Here is a 20796-nt window from a genome sequence, read left to right as displayed (position 1 = left end):
TTAAATTTGAATTGGTATTCCCACATTTAACTTTATTTATTGGATACTCTGTTTTAATTTGTTTTTTAACTTGTATTTTCTGTTTCTTATTGTTGTGAGCCGCCCTGAGTCCTTCGGGAGAAGGGCAGCATATAAATCAAATAAATAAATAAATAAATAAATAAATAAATAAATAAATAAATAAGTATTATATATGAATTAAAACTGTGACTCTGCAACCCCCTGAAATCCCAGCGCAAGGTAGACTTGCTTGGACTTCCAAACTCTAAGAGTTCTAGAAGGACTTGATGAAGTGAAAGGTAAAACTTCCATGGAAAGGTATTGTACTGCATTGTACATTTGCATTGAGTCCAAAATTAGTTTATATTCAAATCAAAAATTCCTTGTCTTTTCCATGGAATTCGGTCTAAATCTTTGTTCTTGGTAAGTAAATATCACTCCCAGCGGAATGGGATCTTTCTCTTCCTCAGGTTGTCTGTTAAGAAACTATAATTTTTTCTCTTTCTCAAACTTCTGACAGGGATTTCCTCCAGGATGATTGTATCCACATTGTCAATTTTCACTGTTGATTTAAAGTGACAATCTAAGACTTATTCTCTTGTTTTCTTTTTTTTTTCCCCCTTACAATGTGAATTAAAACAGCTCTCAGTACTTTTCATGTGGTGGCAAATCATTAATTTATTCTATACATTTTGTCTAATTCTGTTTCGATGTTTTCTTCTTCCACACCAATTAATTAAGCCAAGGATTTAATCATTCTCTCCTTTATATAATGTTGGGTATACCAGGGCCTCCTGGTATATTCTTCTTAGACATTTCAGAAACTGTTCAAAATCTTAACTGAAGTCCTTTATTTTATCGTTTTATCCTTTATCATACCCTTTCATCCAAATCAGTTTCATCCTGAATGTCTTTCTTCTCTGATTTGTGCTCAAAAAAATAAATTCTATGCTGTCTAAAACATCTGTTTAATTTCTCCAGTTAGCTGATGTATTTCCTCATAAAGTTTCCTTCAGAGCATATCAATTTTTAGTTCAAGGTTTGTACCCATTGCTAGGATTGCTTTATGTGTTTTTCTGGAATATTCCTGCATAATAGCTCTTAGGGACTCAGATTCACCCGATCGTCTTTTCTTTTCTTTTCTTTTTATTTTTCTTTTCTTTTTTCTTTTTCTTTTTTCTTTTTATTTTCTTTTGGGGTTTATATACCATCCTACTCCCGAAGGACTCAGGGCGATGAACAGCCAAAAAGATAAAACACACAAACTATAAAATTTAAAAGACAATATAAAAACCCATTAAATAATTTGGCCCAAAACAAATTAAAACACCCCTAATGTTTTAAAACAAATTTACAATTTACAATTAAAAGGGAAGTTAGGCCAGGCCAGCCTGTTGAAATAACAAGGTCTTGAGGTCACGGCGGAAGGTGCGCAAATCCAGGATTCTCTGTATCTCCGGGGGGAGCTCATTCCAGATGGCAGGTGCCCCCCACAGAGAAGGCTCTCCCCCTGGGGGCTACCAGTCGACACTATTTAGCCGACAGCACCCTGAGGAGCCCCTCTCTATGTGAGAGTACTGGCCGGTGAGAGGCTACTGGTGGCAGAAGGCGGTCCCATAAGTACCCAGGTCCTAAGCCATGGAGCGCTCTAAAGGTGGTAACCAAAACCTTGAAGCGCACCCAGAAGACCACCGGGAGCCAGTGCAGCTCACGCAGGAGAGGTGTTACATGGGAATACCACGTCGCTCCCATATCATTCTTATCATTGTCATATTTATACTTCCCAAAATATCACAAACATATGAATTATAAGTTTAATTCCATTTAATTAAGTAATTTACCAGCAGTATTATAGTATTTGGATCCCTCCTATGATTGAACAGTACCACTACAAGTTTTTTCTGTTAAGGTGTAATTTATAAGCAAAGTTCTGGTCTTGACCTCCCTCTTGTGGTCAAATATTGTATTACAGGCAAACAGTTTTTTTATCCCCACAACAAACTTAGAAGCACCAGTTAGAAAGTCTTTATTTAAAAACTGCAGAACATCAGGTAAAATCAATATTAAAAGAATAGAATCCTCAAAGACATATAAATCTTTAGGTTTCAAAAATAGTTTCCAGCTACAATTTTAAAATCATGGAGCTTCAAAAATGACATTTTTTTTAAGGAGAAACAAACTGCAGTCAAAATGAGCCTCTTTTGAAACAGAAAATTTAAGTATACAAAAAAGATGTGTCTATGAATTAGGGGGCATGCTTTATTGTCCATTTAAAAAATATTTTAAAATGCCTGATTCTTCCATGGTGAATTTGCTTCTTGGTTGCCCTGTCCCCAGTTGAAGACTCATCCAATCTGTTTTTTCCTTTGCTCCAAAGCTTCTTGGAGAACCCAGCTACCTGCGAGATCACAATGTTGATTTTGAAGATTCCCCTTCCCCGTGGAAGTTTCTTGAAGCCTAAAAACCAGCTCCAAGTATGAAAACCCTACTCCCTCCAAATTGGTAGAAATGCCTTCAGGTGGCCTACTGAAAAATTTCTTTGAGTGGGATATGACTAGTATATAGAATCTGGGAGATGAGAATTTCACTGGGAAGAGAGGAGCCAAAATTTGTGTGATTTATGTAAAACAAAGCTGACTGGCTCAGAGCTGCCTCTCAAAGTCCCAGAGCAAGTTAGACTTGCTTAGACTTCCAAACTCTAAGAGGTCTAAAATACCTTCATGAAGTAAGAGGTAAAGCTTCCATGGAAATGATGCACGATTATTAGTTCCAGACACTATATTTCGCTCAGTTATCTAGAACACTATTGTCCAAGACAATTAAATTCACCTGTCACTTCAGACTATACAACAGGGATTTTGTGTGTTTGATTTTTGTTCCAAAATTAAATATTCTGTTCTGCTACTATTGTCCCCAGTTTGGGTCTGAGCCTGGTGTCAAGGCTGATGAGGTATATCAGACACAAGGTGTAGGTTTTGATTTCCTTTTTATTGGAGCGCTCCAAGAAAAGGGGGCCAAAATGCCAAGAACCCCAAACCATAGAATTAAGAAAGCTTTATACATTTTCACTAAAGCAGAAGGCAGGATAAGGCAGGATATATAAGAAATATCATCCAATAAACATTTTAGTAAAGATCTAACAATTATTCTATTGGTCTCTAGTTATCCCTGTTCCTAAGCCTTGGCTAATGAATGCTTCAGGAGTTACCTAATACACATTCTATTTGCTATAGGCCATCTCTATTCCTAACTTCTAGCTGAGATCTTCAAGTTGCCTAAATCTTTGTTACTTTTATCAGCTTTCTAACCACCCAGAACTGTTACAAGCTTTATATGTGCATATTCCCTGTGAATAAGCATTCTTTGTTCTTGCCAGACAGACTCCACAACGACACACTTCCCAGTTTATTTTCAAGTGTATGCCATAACCTTGCTTTGTTTTAGCAGAAAGACCATCACTACTATACTATGAATCTTATTTTCATGCAGAGCTTTTGTGATGGTAAAGTCATTCACACTGACTTTAGCCCACATGAGAGAAGCCAGCAGCTTCCTGGATGTTGTTCTGTTTTGTGCTTGTGCGATTTGTGTGGTCTGCAATCTTGGAAGGATTCTGACAGGTTGGACCTGACCTGTGGAAGGATTTACTATTGTCCCTAATCTTCTCCCTCTCCAGACTGATAACCATAAATGAGTGGAGTTTTCAGAGATTCTCTTTGAGTCAGATATGACCAGCCTGTAGAATCTGTGAGATGAGACTTTTATTGTGGCGAAAAGAGCCAAAGTTTGTGAGATTTATCTAGGACTCATCTGATTGTAGTCAGTTCTCACAAAATTAATTGATGACAGCAGTATGAAGCAATTAGCTTTTTACATACTGGGACGTCACGTGTTTGATGACTTGGTTTATGAAGTAAATGAAACAAATCCCATACTTGGTTGTTCTTAGTACACTTAAATTTATTTTATATATCAGAAAACTCTGATTATAGTATTAATTTGTAAAATATGCAAAACTTTAGAAAATCTGAAAGGAGCAAATATATATTTTTACTCAGCACTATGTCAAATATATCTCCATCTTTTTCTTATTTATCTTTAATGTATTTCACTGTTTCTGAAATTAATTTTAATTTTAAAATACCTATTGTGGCCTGTTCTGTTCTGCTACTTTTCCCAATGTTCGTATTAAAAAGGAGGGCGCTTGAACACCTGTTTGGGCCTTATTCCAGGTAGCAATAGTGCGCCATTGGAATATTCTAGGGAGCATTTGCAAAATGGAAAACTAGTTCAAATACAAGGTTCCTGAATGAATGGAGTATAATTTTAATCTGAAACAGCAATGTCTCTCTTTTTAAAGCTCTCTGAATACCTTATTAAAAAGTTGTGTTTTCCAAACAGCCATTTTTTGCACGATTGCTTACTTCCATTTGCTCTGACACACAAAAAAAACTTAGATAATCTCTCTAAATAGCTCTATACCCGAGCTACAGATAATCATCGCTATTGCAAATCTCTCTAAAATCAGATTTATTTTTATGTCTTTTGCCAAAGACTTATGTTTTGTCCCCAAAAAGTCAAGTTAGAGGCTTTTCTTCTATGAAATCAAAACTTAAAAGAAGCACAGTTTCAAAACGTGCCACATGAACACACAGACAGACACAGACAAAGAGAGAGAGAGAGAGAGAGAATGAAACAATTTTGCACATGTAATTCCCTCAAACTGCAAATTGTTCCTGCATATTTTGTTTTATTTGTTAGATCTGTTTAATCTGTTTATTTCTTGAAGCCTGGGCTGCCTGTTTGGCTTTATGCTTTATTTGGTTTTACAGGAAGCTTTCTAGCTGGGGATATATATCATCCAGACTCCACTAGAGTTGAATATAACAAATTTAAATCATGCTAAATAAATACATTTAAGCCCCACTGCTGAAAACGGAAATACACCTTTTTTTCCATCCTAATCAATTATTGACATGAATCTTGATCGACCATGCTCCATGTTCAAAGGTACAGGATTTGATAGGATCGGAAAGAAGAAAGGATGTTTTCAAAAGCACTGAATCAAATGCCAAAGCAATTCCTATTGGCTAAACGCTTACCTCACTTCCCCCACCCCAAATAATTCTCTTTGCCCTGCATAGAAATCTTGTGTAGATGTGATTGAAATTGCTGGAAGCTTTGTTGCATGATGATTGCTTCATTTTGACTTATATATGTTAATGATGAGGCTGAAAAATTGAAAGAAAGTTTCAGCATCTGATAACTGGCCTTTCTTTTTGAAGAAGAATATCTTCAATTCCCGTTTTTATTTTTATTTTCTTTGCTATCTTAAACTTTAAAATGATGAAATAAAAAGTGTTCCTAGCTCCACAGGCCAGTTTTTGGGAAATGTCTCTCATCTGACTAGGTGGCTCAGTGGCTAAGACACTGAGCTTGTCAATCAGAAAGGTCAGTAGTTCGGCGGTTCGACTCCCTAGTACAGGTCTCCTACGTGAGCAGGGGGTTGGACTAGATGACCTCCAAGGTCCCTTTCAACTCTGTTACTGTTACTGTTATCTCATTCATAAACACTCAAACCCACAAATGTACCAAAATAAGAAAAAAAAATAGAAGAAATATAATGCTGCTCAAATTTATTCAAAGGAAAGCATTGCAAAGCTTTAAAAAGTCCATCTAAATCAGGGTCATTCATTGGACAACATTCATTGGACAGTGCCAGAAGCAAAAGGCTACCTTCTAGTATCTTGTAAAGATCATCTTGGCAAGATCTACAACAGAAAAAAACACCAAATTGTTATGTATCGTTCAGAACGCCTCCCTTTATGTATAGACCAAGTCTTGCCTGCTGTCTTTATAAGTTAGTTGTCACAGCTCCAGAATAACTTATTCTCTTTGGTTGTAAACTAGTCCTTCACCTTTAGATTGGGGTTTCTGGGAATTACCAGGGTTTTTATTTTTCAGTTGGTTTCTGCAATTTTAAATCATCCCTCCCATCTACAGAAGAGCCAAGCTGGCTTCTGTAAACAGGTCTTTCACGGTTCTTGGGTAAAATGGCTTCATCCAAAGCTTTCATTCTTTTGGTAAGGAGAAGAACTGATGTAATCATTTATCTTTCACAGAGTGATCCTAGATGGCCCACATCAGTGAAAACAAACACCGCAATCGCTACCAGCACCCACACACCCACACACACATGGGCACCAAGATCCCAGAATCACTCCTAATGCTAATTTCTTGATTCCATCCCATCCTAGCCAACTACCTGAGGAAATAACCAGGTTTTCTTCTAGAAAATTAAATAGATCTGTCATCATGAAATGGTAGCAGGAGTAGCCCACAATATATTGTCTTCTGAGGTGAAATATCTCAACAGAACATACCAGTCAATAGGTTTCATTTAACCATTGGAGAGGCTGCTTGGAGAGCAACTAGAGCATTTACTAAAGCATCAATTATATCCTTGGTTAAAATATCTGGACATGGTAGAGAAGATGGGAATCTCCATCCTTCATTGCTTCCACTTTCACTACTACTGGAAGAAGAAGAGAAGAATGAGGAAGACATCAGGTTAAAATGGGCAAATGTATTTAATGTTAGAATTATTTTAAAATATTTTATTTATTGTGATAATTGCTTTTGACTAAATCAGCCTATCATATGTGCTATTTACGGAACTGACTCCCCAGGTGAAATCAAGCCGGCCATCAGCAAAGATTTCGGCCCATCACAAGAGCACCAAACATTTTGGTTGCCTTCAGCCAAGTATCCAGAAGACCATATAAAAAAATCTGGATCCCAGTTTTCAGTTGGTTTGGAAGATGATGGGATTGTAGAAACTGATCTTCCCAGTAGGGTGTTAAGGACATCATTCTCAGATCCACCTTTGGAAATGTTATCAACAAGAAATACTTACTTTGAAACCTCTACAGTATATCAGTGTTTTTCAGCATTGGCTGAAGATGTGTGGACTTCAACTCCCAGAACTTTCTAGCCAGTCATTGCCACACATCTTACAGTTACCAAGTTAAGAAACACTGCTCCATGCTAATGAGAAGGAGAATCTAGTTCAAATCTCTGCAAGTGATGAACTTGCTATATGAACTCAACATTCCTTCTCTCTCCCTTTCTCTGTCTCTCTGATTCCTCCACCCCAGCCTCTTTTTGCAGTGTGGTATAATAATGCTGACTTCCCTCACTGAACCTTCAGACAAGAATATTGAGAAAATGAATGCTCTGCCCAGCCCATTCCATAAATACCACAAACCCTCAAACTTTTGCAGCTTTTTTCAAGCATTAAATAAATCCTAGATATTTCTATTATGCAATCACAATCCTTAATGTGTACCTCAAGAGGAAGAACGATGATCAAAAGACAGGCAAGAAAAATTACAAACTTCATTTTGTTGGATAAATCTGTAAGAACAATTAGTTTTTAGTTATTAACAATTAGTTAACTGAATGTCAAGTTAATTCATGGTGCTCAAGACCTAACATTTTAAATGTTTTAATTGGTTTGTATTTTTAATTTTGGGCCAAATTTATATATATTTTAATTGTTTTTTAATATTTGTATTTCATGTTTTTTAATTCTGGCTGTACACCACCCTGAGTCCTCAGGGAGAAGGGCGGTATATAAATTTAAAAATAAAAAAATAAAAATAAAAAAAATAGTAGTCATTTGGAGATCTTTTGTTGGTCTCCAAATGACTGTTAGAATTCTCTCCTACCATGAGGTGGACATCTGGAATTTTGCTTCCCAGATCTCATGGCTCCAATTATATCTGCAAATGCTTTGCAATTGTGTTCAAGAAAGTGATATAATCATGTGTTGATTTCTAATGAATATCAATGATTTTAAAAAAAAACTTTCAGTGTCCTCTGGAAAATGTGTTAATTATTTTAAATGCAAATCTAAACATTGGCTCTTCCCATCAGAGTCTGAACTGAATATTCAGTTCATTAGACATTAGGGACATTAATGCAGATCCATTACAATTTTGATACTACACTACATTTGATAATCCTCTGAGTGGCTGCATTCAGGCTACAAACCCCCTTGCTTCATAAAAAAACAAAACAAAAGAAAACTGAATTTCTAACAGAAAGAGAAGACCATGGGAGACTCGGTGACTAATTCTCTGATTCTTTTATCCCCAAGCTTTACCTGAATGTGAGCATTGAAAATAAACTATTAATTTAAAAAGTATTGGTATTTCCTCGGTCAATGGACCCGCTCTGAATTTGGAATTTAGATGTGAAGGGATGTATCTTTCTAATACATGAAACGTTTGCTTCATGTAAGAAGTGAAGATGAATTTCACTTGCTCTGACAAAGCAGGGAAGGAAAAGAAGGAAATGAAATAGGGGAGGACAAAGGCCCTACTCTTCTAAAAGCATTGCTGACTCTTTGATCATTTTAAAACGAATAATGTACTTCTTATAAGAGCAGACCAAAATATAAGAAGCAGTACAATATAAAGAATGTGGCCATAGGTAAATTGATTTCAGTGAAAAGATCAAGCCTGTGTTGCTACTTCTATATTCCCCCACTAACTCAAATTATCTCAAAGCTCTCAAAATTCACAAGCACAATTTATGCAGTTCTTCATACCTGTTTGACAAATAATAGCTGAGGAAGCATTAAAACAAATATTTTCTGATGTGTAGTGGCAATGCTCATATATTCTCTGAAACTTCCTGGGATTAAGAAGAACATTCAACCACATATATTCTGAGGCTGAAGAGTTTTGCCCTAATCACTCCCAAATACACATTTAATAATCTTTTAAAAGTCTCATTTTGTGGCTTCCAGAAGATGGTTTTGTGGCAAAGTTGAGCAAGTTACTTTAGAAATTTCTCCTTGAGATTTGATGATGGTGGTCCAACAACAGACCTAAAGAGTTTCTTCTAATAAAGTTACCTTCAAGTCAAGCTGCATTCATAATGACTCTACGGAGCCATGTTCTTTTCTAATATTGACATGAAAATGCTTTGCCCTTTTTTTGTTCTGGAATTTTTTCCCCTCAATTTCCCAATTTAGTCTACAATCCTAGAATTTCTTTAGACTCTCCTGGCCAATATCTACCATAGTTTTATTTTATTATTAAATTTTTACACCACATATCTCACCTAAGTAACCCACAATTTTAATTTGCTACAAGTGAAAAGATATAAACAATTTGATTGTAGAAATACTTCCCTGTTCAGTTATGGATGGTGCTTATTTCTTAGAAGTTTCTGACACCCGTTTCTGACGTGTGTCTTTAACTAAGATTCTGGTTAATTAGAAATGCTCTATGATTCAATTTAAGTCATGTCATCTTGGCTTCATAGAACTTCAGGGAACTTTTGTTTTTAATCATATTTTTAGATTTGTTACTGAAATTGTTTTCACTGTCTTATTTTTTTTTTCAACCTCAGACAATAACTCCAATATGGTATGGTTTTTTTAAGAGCAATGAAGATGTGGAATATAAAGTTTATGAATCAATCAGTCTATTTGTTTCTTATAAGCTCAACTTTCCAGTTTCCCTGTAGAACAAAAATAGCAAGAAGATAGATGATAGATAGATAGATAGATAGATAGATAGATAGATAGATAGATAGGAAGGATAGGATAGGATAGGATAGGATAGGATAGGATAGGATAGGATAGGATAGGATAGGATAGGATAGAACAGAACAGAACAGAACAGAACAGAACAGAATAACAGAGTTGGAAGGGACCTTGGAGGTCCTCTAGTCCAACCCCCTGCACAGGCAGGAAACTCTACACCACTTCGGACAAATGGTTATCCAACATCTTCTTAAAAATTTCCAGTGTTCAGTCATTCACAACTTCTGCAGGCAAGTTGTTCCACTTATTAATTGTTTTAACTGTCAAGAAATTTCTCCTTAGTTCTAAATTGCTTCTCTCCTTGATTAGTTTACATCCAGCTTCTTGTTCTACCCTCAGGTGCTTTGAAGAATAGTTTGACTCCCTCTTCTTTGTGGCAATCCCTGAGATATTGGAACACTGCTATTATGTCTCCCCCAGTCCTTCTCTTCATCAAACTAGACATACCCAGTTCCTGCAGCCGTTCTTCATATTTTTTAGCCTCCAGTCCCCTAATCATTTTTGTTGCTCTTGTTGCACGCTTTCTAGAATCTCAACGTCTTTTTTACATCATGACGACCAAAACTGAATGCAATATTCCAAGTGTGGCCTTATCAAGGCATTATAAAGTGGTATTAACACTTCACGTGATCTTGATTCTATCCCTCTGTTTATGCAGCCCAGAATTGTATTGATAGATAGTAGACAACTGTGTTGATAGATTCTATCAACTGTGTTGATAGTAGACAACTGTGTTGATAGAACTGTAGATAGATAGATAGATGACAGACAGACAGACAGACAGACCTTGTACAATGTTAGATACAACAAGGAGAAATAGAAAGTCAGTTTGACTGGGGGGGGGGAAACATACCTAGCTAGTTATGGATTATTCCAGTCTTTATTATCCGTCTCATGTTCTTTATTGTCAGTTTATCCACAGTTGTTCTATATTTTGATAAGCCTAAATCTGCAAATCTGATTCACACACAAAGGTCTATTCAGTTAAGGTTCTGGCGGTGTGATCCAACAGATCCACAAGCCACAAATCTTGAGGATGCAGGAATTAAAAGTTTAATTCCTCATTAAGCTAAGCAGTTGTTTGGCTTATGTCAAAAAAGGAGTGAATACTTCATATTGGACTTATGCTTGGTTTGGCTTATTTCTTTAGGGAATCATGTTGTTTTTCTAGTTTGTTTAGCATTCTTGCGTTAATAAAAAAAAAACAAAAAACCCTATTCACCGGCCTTGTCCTAGAAAGAATCTGGCTTCTGAGTCAGATGCATCATCCTTATCATCTCAGTTTCAGCATCTTCAATGGAACGTACAATTGAGCAAGATTTTTGACATTGCATAATTTCCCCCAGGTTTTCATAAGGTGAGCTCTGCTTCAGAATTCATTTTTTTGTTGCATGTACGATCTGCTTTTTTCCAGACAATTCTAGGTCGCTTACATGGGTTTTTTCTCTCATTTTGTCCCACTATAACACTGTAAGAGAAATTGAGCTGAGAGGAATTGGCCAAAATTCCAAGCTTCAAGCTCTGTAGTCAAGGGGAGATTTTAGTCTCTTGAATTCTAGACCAGTATATCAATCTTCAATTAAATCTTGTTACCAGAATACTCATGGCCTTGATGTAGCACCGGGGGAGGGGGGGCTAATTAATTAAGCACTCACACCTTCCCAGGAGCAGCCTTTCCCAAGGACTCACACTGGGACTGTTGTCGAGGGGCAAATCAATGTAACCTAGTTTGATGTCCTCAACTCCTCAGTTCTGCTCCAGGTGAGGGGTGAGCTCCTGAACTCCTTAGTTCTGCTCCATCTCCTCAACTCCTTAGTTCTGCTCCAGGTGAGGGATATGCGCTGTGCAGGCACAGATAAACATTTGTTCATCTTGCCCTTTCTCACCCGCCAATCAACTACACAGAACCAAACCCAACTCTACTTCTTCTCCTGCCTGCTATGAGGTGCTTATTTAAATTTGATTTCCAATTTCTAAATGATGTCATGGAGATAGGACAGGGAAAGTCAAGGGTTGGATGAGGTTTGGGGGCCATAAAGTGTGCAGATCTGACCTAGGATAGGCATCCTGTTATAGTAAATAGGGTGAAGGGCTGACTTAGCTGATCTCCAGAATCCATTCCAATCTATAATTCTATGACTGAATGTCAAAATGTTTCTTCCATATAGAATAGAATAGAATAGAATAGAATAGAATAGAATAGAATAGAATAGAATAGAATAGAATAGAATTCAATTCTTTATTGGCCAAGTGTGATTGGACACACAAGGAATTTGTCTTGGTGCATATGCTGTCGGAGTACATAAAAGAAAAGATTCATTCATCAAGAATCATAAAGTACAACACATAATGATAGTCATAGGGAAACAGTCTATATAAATCTTAAGGATACCAGCAACAAGGTTACAGTCATACAGTCATAAGTGGGAGGAGATGGGTGATAGGAACGATGAGAAGATTAATAGTAATGCAGACTTAGTAACTAGTTTGACAGTGTTGAGGGACTCCATGTTGTTCTTTGATATTATTAAAGAGTATGTGCAACAGTGAAATGAAATGTTATAGAGAAGGTCATCACCTTTCTTAGATATTCCTTTTAAGTGAAAAAGTGCTGTCATATGTACTCTGTACTTGATACAATTGTCTCAGATGTTTTGTTAGTCCATCACCTGTGGAGAATTAGGAAGATTATACTCCTTAATCTAGTATTTGCTCTTATTATCCCTCCTCCTTTTTCTATTTGCTAAGAGAATGGACCCTTCTTGAATTAAGATGATAAAATTGTGGGAAGCCAGATAGTTTTTACATTTGAGTTTTTAGGGCTTAGGGCTGGATTTTGCTAAACCCTGAATATTAAGTGATTGTGGGCTGTTACAGATTTACAGCTCATTGTGGCAAAGAAAAATCCCTGCACACTGAAGCAGATTGAACCAGGAAGGTTTTACAAGTTCTGTGGTGCTTGGGAATGTTGCAGAAAGGGAAATAAAATCTATGTTGCCTTTCAACCAAATCTATATACAGCTGCCAAAAAAGCCAACACACTCTAGGCTTCATTAACGGATAGAATCAAGATCATGTGAAGTATTAATACCACTTCATAATGCCTTGGTATAAGGCCACACATGGAATACTGCATCCAGTTTTGGTCGCCACAATGTAAAAAAGATGTTGAGACTCTAGAAAGAGTGCAGAGAAGAGCAACAAAGATGATTGGGGGACTGGAGGCTAAAACATATAAAGAACGATTACTAGAATTGGGTATGTCTAGTTTAATGAAAGGAAGGACTAGGGGTGACATGATAGCCTGTTCCAATATCTCAGGGGCTGCCACAAAGAAGAGGGAGTTAAGCTATTCTCCAAAGCACCTGAGGGTAGAACAAGAAGCAATGGGTGGAAACTAATCAAGGAGAGAAGACATCTAGAACTAAGAAGAAATTTCCTGACAGAACAATTAACCAGTGAAACAACTTGCCTCCAGAAGTTGTGGGTGCTTCAACACTGGGGGTTTTTAAGAAGAAGTTGGACAACCATTTGTCTGAAATGGTATAGGGTTTCTTGCCTGAGCAGGGGGTTGGACTAGAAGACCTCTGTTATTCTATTCTATTCTATATGATGTAGTCAGAATTGACTGATGTGTTTTATTGATCTGACCATCTGGGATGACAGTGTTTCATGTAACTGAGTGAAATACAGATTTTTGTTTATAACAATGCGTCATTTCCACAGAAGATTGACCTCTTACTTCTAGTCCTCTCAGATTTTGGAAGTCCAAGCATGTCTATCTTCCTCTGAGAAATTAAGGGGGTTGCAGAATCACAGTTCTAATGTGTAATATTGAAATAATTATAATTTCTAAATATTGTTCTCATTTATCTTTAACTTTCTCCATGGTTTATGACATCAATTTTACTTTGAAAATGCTCATTCTGATCCATTCCATTATTCTCTTATTTTTGCATTCCTGTTTTTCTTTTCAAAAGGGAAAGGATAGGGTACTGCTAAGGCATTTTGCCCACCAACATCTACCAATGGCAGGAAGAGACCCAAGAAACTTTAATTTTCTGTTATGTGTCAGGGTTCCAAGTAACACCCCCAATGAAAGAAGACTCTGAGGCTTGAAGTTCCTCAAAGTTCCATTTTATTAGAGATGTCATACTGGCACATCTGGGAAAACCCGAATCTGAAAGCTTCCAGGTTTTCCCCACTCAACAGAAAGTCCAAGTCCCTGCCCCAGCACCCACATATCCATCACATGGCCCAATCAAAGCACCATCCCAACTGGAGAGGCCTCCCAGTTCCAACCCTCCAGGTGCAGGGCAAGATGTCCTTGACTCTCTGAGAAAAGAATCTTATTATGACTATATATCACCCATGCTCCATACAATCCCTCCCTCCCAGTTTCCCATAGTAGGAAATGTGGCAGGCATGAAGGCCCAGTGCAAAAGATAGCTTCCAGGCCTGACATTATGTTTTTAATCTTTATTTTATCTCCAACCAATACATGAGAGAATGTAAATGAGTCCTTAGCTGTATTGGCATTCAAGCAAATTTTTCACATCAAACAGACAAAAAGCGATGGCAGTTTTGCCATGAGTGCTATCGCAGGTATTTGCAAGATCCAATTATTTCTTTAAAAATAACAAAAACTACTAGTCCCTTTCCTTAATGTCCACATAAGGGCATCACCCTTGGCTGGCATTGAGCCCAAGCAAGGTAAGGATTCCCAGTGCAAAGGGCACATTTTCTACCAGTATAGTTTTCTGCTAGTTTGAGAATTTTAACTTGATTATGAGGAGGAGATTTGAGAGACATTAAATTATTCCTGTGATTATTTTACAAAGAAAAGTATACATCTTTTTCGCACCCTTTGCTTTCTGCAACGTTATGAAGCAGCACATCACTTCCTGGTTCAATCTGCTTCATTTTGCAGGGATTCTTCTTTGTCACACTGAGATGCAAATCTGAAACAGCCCAGGATCTCTTAATATTCAGGGTTTAGCAAAATCCAGCCCTAAACCCTAAAAACACAAGTGTAGAAATTCTTTTGTTTCCCACAGTTTGATCATCTTAATTCAACAAGGCTCCATTCTTTTAGCAAATAGGAAAAGGAAGACCAAATCCTAGATTAAGCAGTATAATCTTCCTAATTCTCCACAGGTGATGGACAAACAAAACTTCTGAGACAATTGGATCAAGTATAGAATACATCTGATGTCACTTCGCCACCCAAAAGCAATATCTAAGGAAGGTGATGATCTCCTCTCCAACATTTCATTGCACTGTTGCTCATAGTCTCCTCACCCTCTAAACTAGATTCACATTAGAGATAATAACAAAACACAACATGAATATGGAGGGGGAAGATTGAGTTTCAATCCAGGGGTGAGTTCTACTTACCTTTACTATGGGTTCACAATGGGGCCATGCACGCACTTGCTTCGCTTGCGTGCCCGTGCTCTTCTGTGCATGCGCAGAAACGTTCTGATGATGTCGGGGTTGATGGGCGGAACCTCCCGCCGGTTTTACTACCGGTTCTATAGAACCAGTGTGAACCGGGGGCAACCCATCACTGGTTCAATCATAGAATTATACTTCGGAAGGATTTCTGTAGATCAACGAATTCAACTTTTTGTCCGTTTTAGAATTTACTACTGCAGCCACCAAGGACATATCAAGGCCAGGAGCATTTTAGTGATGTGATTAAACTGGAAATTGAGATGCTAGACTAGGACTCGGAAAAACTCAATTCCCCACTTGTCTTCAGAGTTTACAGAGTGAATATGAGCCAATTACTGTCAAATCAGTTTCCCTCACAGTGTTGTTGTGGGAAAAAATGAGGAGAAAACTCCATGTAAGTGAACTAGTGTTAGTTGAGGAAAAATAGGTCATACATGCAACAAAAGTTGAATTCTGAAGCAGAGCTCAAGTAATGAGGACATTGGGGACATCATGGAATGTCAAAAAACTTGGCCAACTGTGGTTTCCACTGAAGAAGTGGATGAAGTCAGAAGCTAATTGTTCCTCAGACAAGTGAAAAGGGGGAATTTATAATCATAAGAATACTAAACAATCCAGAAACACAGCCAGATTCTCTGAAGAAAAAAGCCAAGATAAGCACAAGCTCTAATATATGGCATTAACTCATTTTCAAGATAAGCCAAACCACTTGCTCAGCTTAATGAGGAATTAACGCTTTAGTTCCTTGATCCTCCATATTTGTGACTTACCTGGTGGATCACAGCTTAACTAAATAAGCCTATTTGTGTGAACCAGTCTTGCAGATTTAGGCTTATCAAAATGAGGCACAACAGGGGAACGAAGTGATAATAAAGAACAGACAGATAATGAAGACTAGAATGGGGCAGTGAAACCACAGTTGTTATTCAGATTTTCTAAAAGTGTTATAGAAAGAGGGATGTATCCATAACTAGGTATTTACTTTTTTACCAGTAAAACTGGTTTTCTATCTCTGGTTGTTATATATATAACATTGTACAAGATTTGTATATGTTTTGCTGTTTTTCTTATAAAGGGAAATTGGAATCTTGCCCTTTTAAGGAATAAACAGAATGGTTTATTTATAAACTTTATATTCCACATTTTCATTGCTCTGTAAAAAAAAAAAAAAGAACAAAGTAACCCCATATTGGGATTGTTGTTTGGGGACGATGATGATGATGATTTTATCCCTTGAGTTGGGTCTGACTCTTAGGGGTTTTATGGGCCAGGTCTCTCTACTTTTTACTATCTTGCATTGCTTCTTTGACTTTTTCTGGCTGGTGTCAGCTTTGATGGGGTCCATCACCATGTTCTTTGGGATCATATTCTAGTTTACTTGCTTACAGTAAATGCCACTCCATTTGTTTTCCTCGTATCACGTTCTGAATAATAGACAGACTTGAAAAAGCCATTGTCTAAGCGATGAAGCTCACTGACACCAACGAGATCAATTTCTAATTGACTTTTAATTAAAGACACATGTTATAAACTAGTATCAGAAGATTCTAAGAAATGACACCAAGTGTAACTGAAGAGGGAAGGATTTACAGAACCAAATTGCTTATGAAGTTTGCTTTCACCACAAAGTAAAATTGTGAGTAGTGTATATGATACTGTATGTGTGGTGATGTAGAAATTTAATAATAAGTAAAATAAAATGAAATTCTGGAACATATTGGACTGGAGAGTCTAAAGAAATTCTAGGGTTGTAGATTAAATTGGGAAATTGAGAAAAAAAATCCAGAACAAAGAAATGGCAAAACATTTTCATGTCAATATTAGAAAAGAATATGCATTCATGGAGTCATTATGAATCCAGCTTGATTGGAAGGTACTTTTACTTATATTCAAAGAAACTCTTTAGGTCTTGCTGGACCACCATCATCAAATCCTGAGGAGAAATCTCTAAAGTAACTTGCTCAAAGATTCTGCCCAAAAACTTTGGAAGAGAGCAATCTCAAAAGTGTAATGAATCCACATTGTTTGAGATCATTAATGTCTCAGTGTCTTTTTCTCTTAAATATAAATCAGAAGATTCAGTTCAGACTCTGATACAGCCAATGAGAGGGGCCAATGTTTACACTTGCTTTAAAATAATTAGCATGTTTGCAAGAGAACACTAAAGACTTTTTTATCATTGATATTAATTAGAAATCAGCACATGGTTATATCGTTTTCTTAAGCACAATTGGGTAGAGCCATGGGATCTGGGAAGCAAAATTCCAGGTGTCCATCTCATGGTAGGAGAGAGTTCTAATAGTCATTTGGAGACCAACAATTTTTTCTTGAGCGGCATGAATTAACTTGGCATTCAGTTATCTAACTGTTAATAACTAATAATTAATTGTTCTTATAGGTTTATCCAACCAAATGAAGATTGTGATTCTTCTTGCCTGGCTTTTGGCCATCATTGTTCCTTTTGAGGTATCCATATTATAGATTGTGATTACCTGTCAGAAATACAGGTTTTGGGGTGAAGTACCACCAGTACGCTGATGACACCCAGCTGTACATCTCCACCCCAGACCACCCCAACGATGCCCTTGAAGTGATGTCCCGGTGCCTGGAGGCCGTGCAGATCTGAATGGGGAGGAATAGGCTCAGGCTCAACCCATCCAAGACCGAGTGGCTGTGGTTTCCGACGTCCCGATATAGTCAGTTGGTGCCATCACTGACTATTAGAGGCGAATCATTGGCCCCCACGGAGAGGGCGCGCAACTTGGGCGTCCTCCTGGATTCACGGCTGTCTTTAGAAGAGCACTTGATGGCCGTGACCGGGAGGATTTTTCATCAGGTTCGCCTGATTCGCCAGTTGCGTCCCTTTCTGGATCGGGACTTGTTATGCATGGTCACTCATGCCCTTGTCACCTCCCGCCTGGACTATTGCAATGCTCTCTACATGGGGCTCCCCTTGAGGAGCACCCAGAGGCTCCAACTGGCGCAGAGTGCGGCCGCGCGGGTGGTAATGGGAGCGACATGGCGTTCCCATGTAACACCTCTCCTGCGCGAGCTGCACTGGCTCCCGGTGGTCTTCCGGGTGCACTTCAAGGTTTTGGTTACCACCTTTAAAGCACTCCATGGCTTAGGACCTGGGTACTTGCGGGACCGCCTACTACCACCAATAGCCTCCCACCGGCCGGTACGCTCCCATAGAGAGGGGCTCCTCCGGGTACCATCGGCCAAACAATGCCGACTGGTGGCCCCCAGGGGGAGAGCCTTCTCTGTGGGGGCACCTACTATCTGGAACGAGCTCCCCCCAGAGATACGGAGGATCCCGGATCTGCGCACCTTCCACCGCGCTTTAAAGACCTTATTATTTCACCAGGCGGGCCTGGCCTAATTTTCTCCCTGTTTTATAAAAGATTTTTAATTTTTAAATATCTTTTAGTATTTTATACATTCAATTTTAAAATTGGTTTTAAAAAGTTTGGGGTTTTAAATTTGTCGGGGCCAAAATTATTTAATTTGATTTTATTCTACTTTTAAATTTTGTATGTATGTGTTTTATTGTTTGGCTGTGCACCGCCCTGAGTCCTTCAGGAGTAGGGCGGTATAGAAATCAAATCAAATCAAATCAATCAATCAATCAATCAATCAACCAATAAATAAATAAATAAATATGTAGGATTCATTTAATGCTTGGAAAAAAAATTGCAAAGTTTTGGAGAGTCAGGAGTGGTGACTGTGATATGTGGTGTTTATGGAATTTGTTGGGCAGAATGTTAATTTTCTCAAGACCCTTGTCTGAAAATTCAGTGAGGGAAGTCAGCATTATTATTCCATACTACAAATAGAGGCTGGGATGGAGGAATCAGAGAGACAGAGAGAGGGAAAGAAAAGAAACATTCAGTCCAGGTAGGAAGTTGCAGAACTTGCAGAGACTTTTAACCAGATCCTCCTGCTCATTAGCACAGAGCAGAGTTTCCTAATCTTGATACTTTAAGATGTGTGCATGGCTTGCTAAGGAATTCTAGAAGTTGAAGTCCACAAATCCTACAGTTGCCAAGACTGAGAAACAGTGACATACAGTGGAGGTTTCAAAGTAAGTATGTCCTGTTAAAAGACTTTCAAAGGTGGATTTAGGTTAATGTCAGTGGTGGGATTCAATTTTTTTTAATACCAGTTCTGTGGGTGTGGCTTTGTGGGCGTGGCTTGGGCGTGGCAGGGGAGGGATACTGTAAAATCTCCATTCCCACCCATTCCAGGGGAAGGTTACTGCAAAATCCCCATTTCCTCCCGATCAGCTGGGAGTCGGGAGGCAGAGAATAGATGGGGGCGGGGCCAGTCAGAGGTGGTATTTACCGGTTCTCCGAACTACTCAAAATTTCTGCTACCGGTTCTCCAGAACTGGTCAGAACCTGCTGAATACCACCTCTGGTCAATGTCATTTGAAGTTTTGGGAGGCAACATCCTGCTGGGGGAGGTCAACTTCTACAATCCCATGACCTACTAAACCAACTTAAAAATGGGGAGCAATTTTTTCTTGTGGACTTCCAGCTACATGGATAAAGGCAATCAAAACGCTTGCTTGGGGCTCTTGTGATGGGCTGCAATCTTTGCTGATGGCTGGCTTGATTTGACCTGGGGAATCAGTTCTGTAATAGTACTGGTGATGGAATGATTTCATAAAAAACAGTTATCACCTCAACTGAAATATAAAATCATTATATCTACAACTTGTAATCTCATTTTTTCTCATTTTAATCTAATGTTTTCCTCATTTTTTTCTTTCTCTTCCAGGCCCGCCCTATAGAAATTGAAAGCAGTGAACGATGGCCATTCCCATTTCATCCATCACATCCAAGCTACCCAACTCTGGGCAATCCACCTCAAAACCAACCTTTAAATTCTGGGTTTTACTATCCAAAGGAGATAATTTATGCTCTAATAATGGCTTTAATACAACTAGCAAGTAATATTCCTGCTGGGCCTCCTGGACCCTCAGGGCCTCCAGGGCTTCCCAGACCTCAAAGACCTCCAGTGCCTGAGGGGCCTATGGGTCCTGTGTGGCCCATGGGTCCTGAGGATCACCCTGGTCCCATATCTCCTGAGAGCCCTCCACAAACCATAAATCCTGAAAGTTTTCCATGGTCCATGAGTCCTGATAGCCACCCCCAAGACATGAGTCCTGAAGGCCCCATGGGGCCCGAGAGTCCTGACAGCCACCACCAAGACATGGGTCCAGAAGGTCCCATGGGGCCCATGAATTCTGAGAACCACCCCCAAGGCATGTGGTTCCACCCCATGGAGCCTGTGTAAAGTGGAGGCAAAACCTGTTTTGCTGATTGGTAAGTCCTCTCAAGACCTTTCATATCAGAAGGGAATGTTCTTGTAGGCTATATTCCAATATGGCCAGAACTTTTAGCCTTCCAGAAGGACAGGAAAGCTGTTTCTTCAAGCATTGGCCTAGGATGGAATGGAATCATGGAATTAACAATCTGAATGGTTCTGGGACATTGGAGTGTGTATGTTGGAGGGGAGGTTGGTATTTTTGTTTTCCTTGTTGTAAGCCATCAAGGATCACTCTGGTATATAGGTAGTTATATACACAGCTGCTCTATCCATTCCTCTGATAACATTGTCTCTGGCAACATTCCCTCTTCTCTTGGCCAATGGCAAAGGAGGTTTACCTATTAAATGATATATGATCTTGCAGATGGACAACCAGGCTCATTTTG

Source organism: Pantherophis guttatus, chromosome 2 (genome assembly GCF_059756535.1).
Source record: "Pantherophis guttatus breed Tessera chromosome 2, ASM5975653v1, whole genome shotgun sequence".
NCBI classification, from domain to species: Eukaryota; Metazoa; Chordata; class Lepidosauria; order Squamata; family Colubridae; genus Pantherophis; species Pantherophis guttatus.
The sequence above is the reverse complement of the archived record's forward strand: the minus strand, read 5'-3'. Positions refer to the sequence as shown.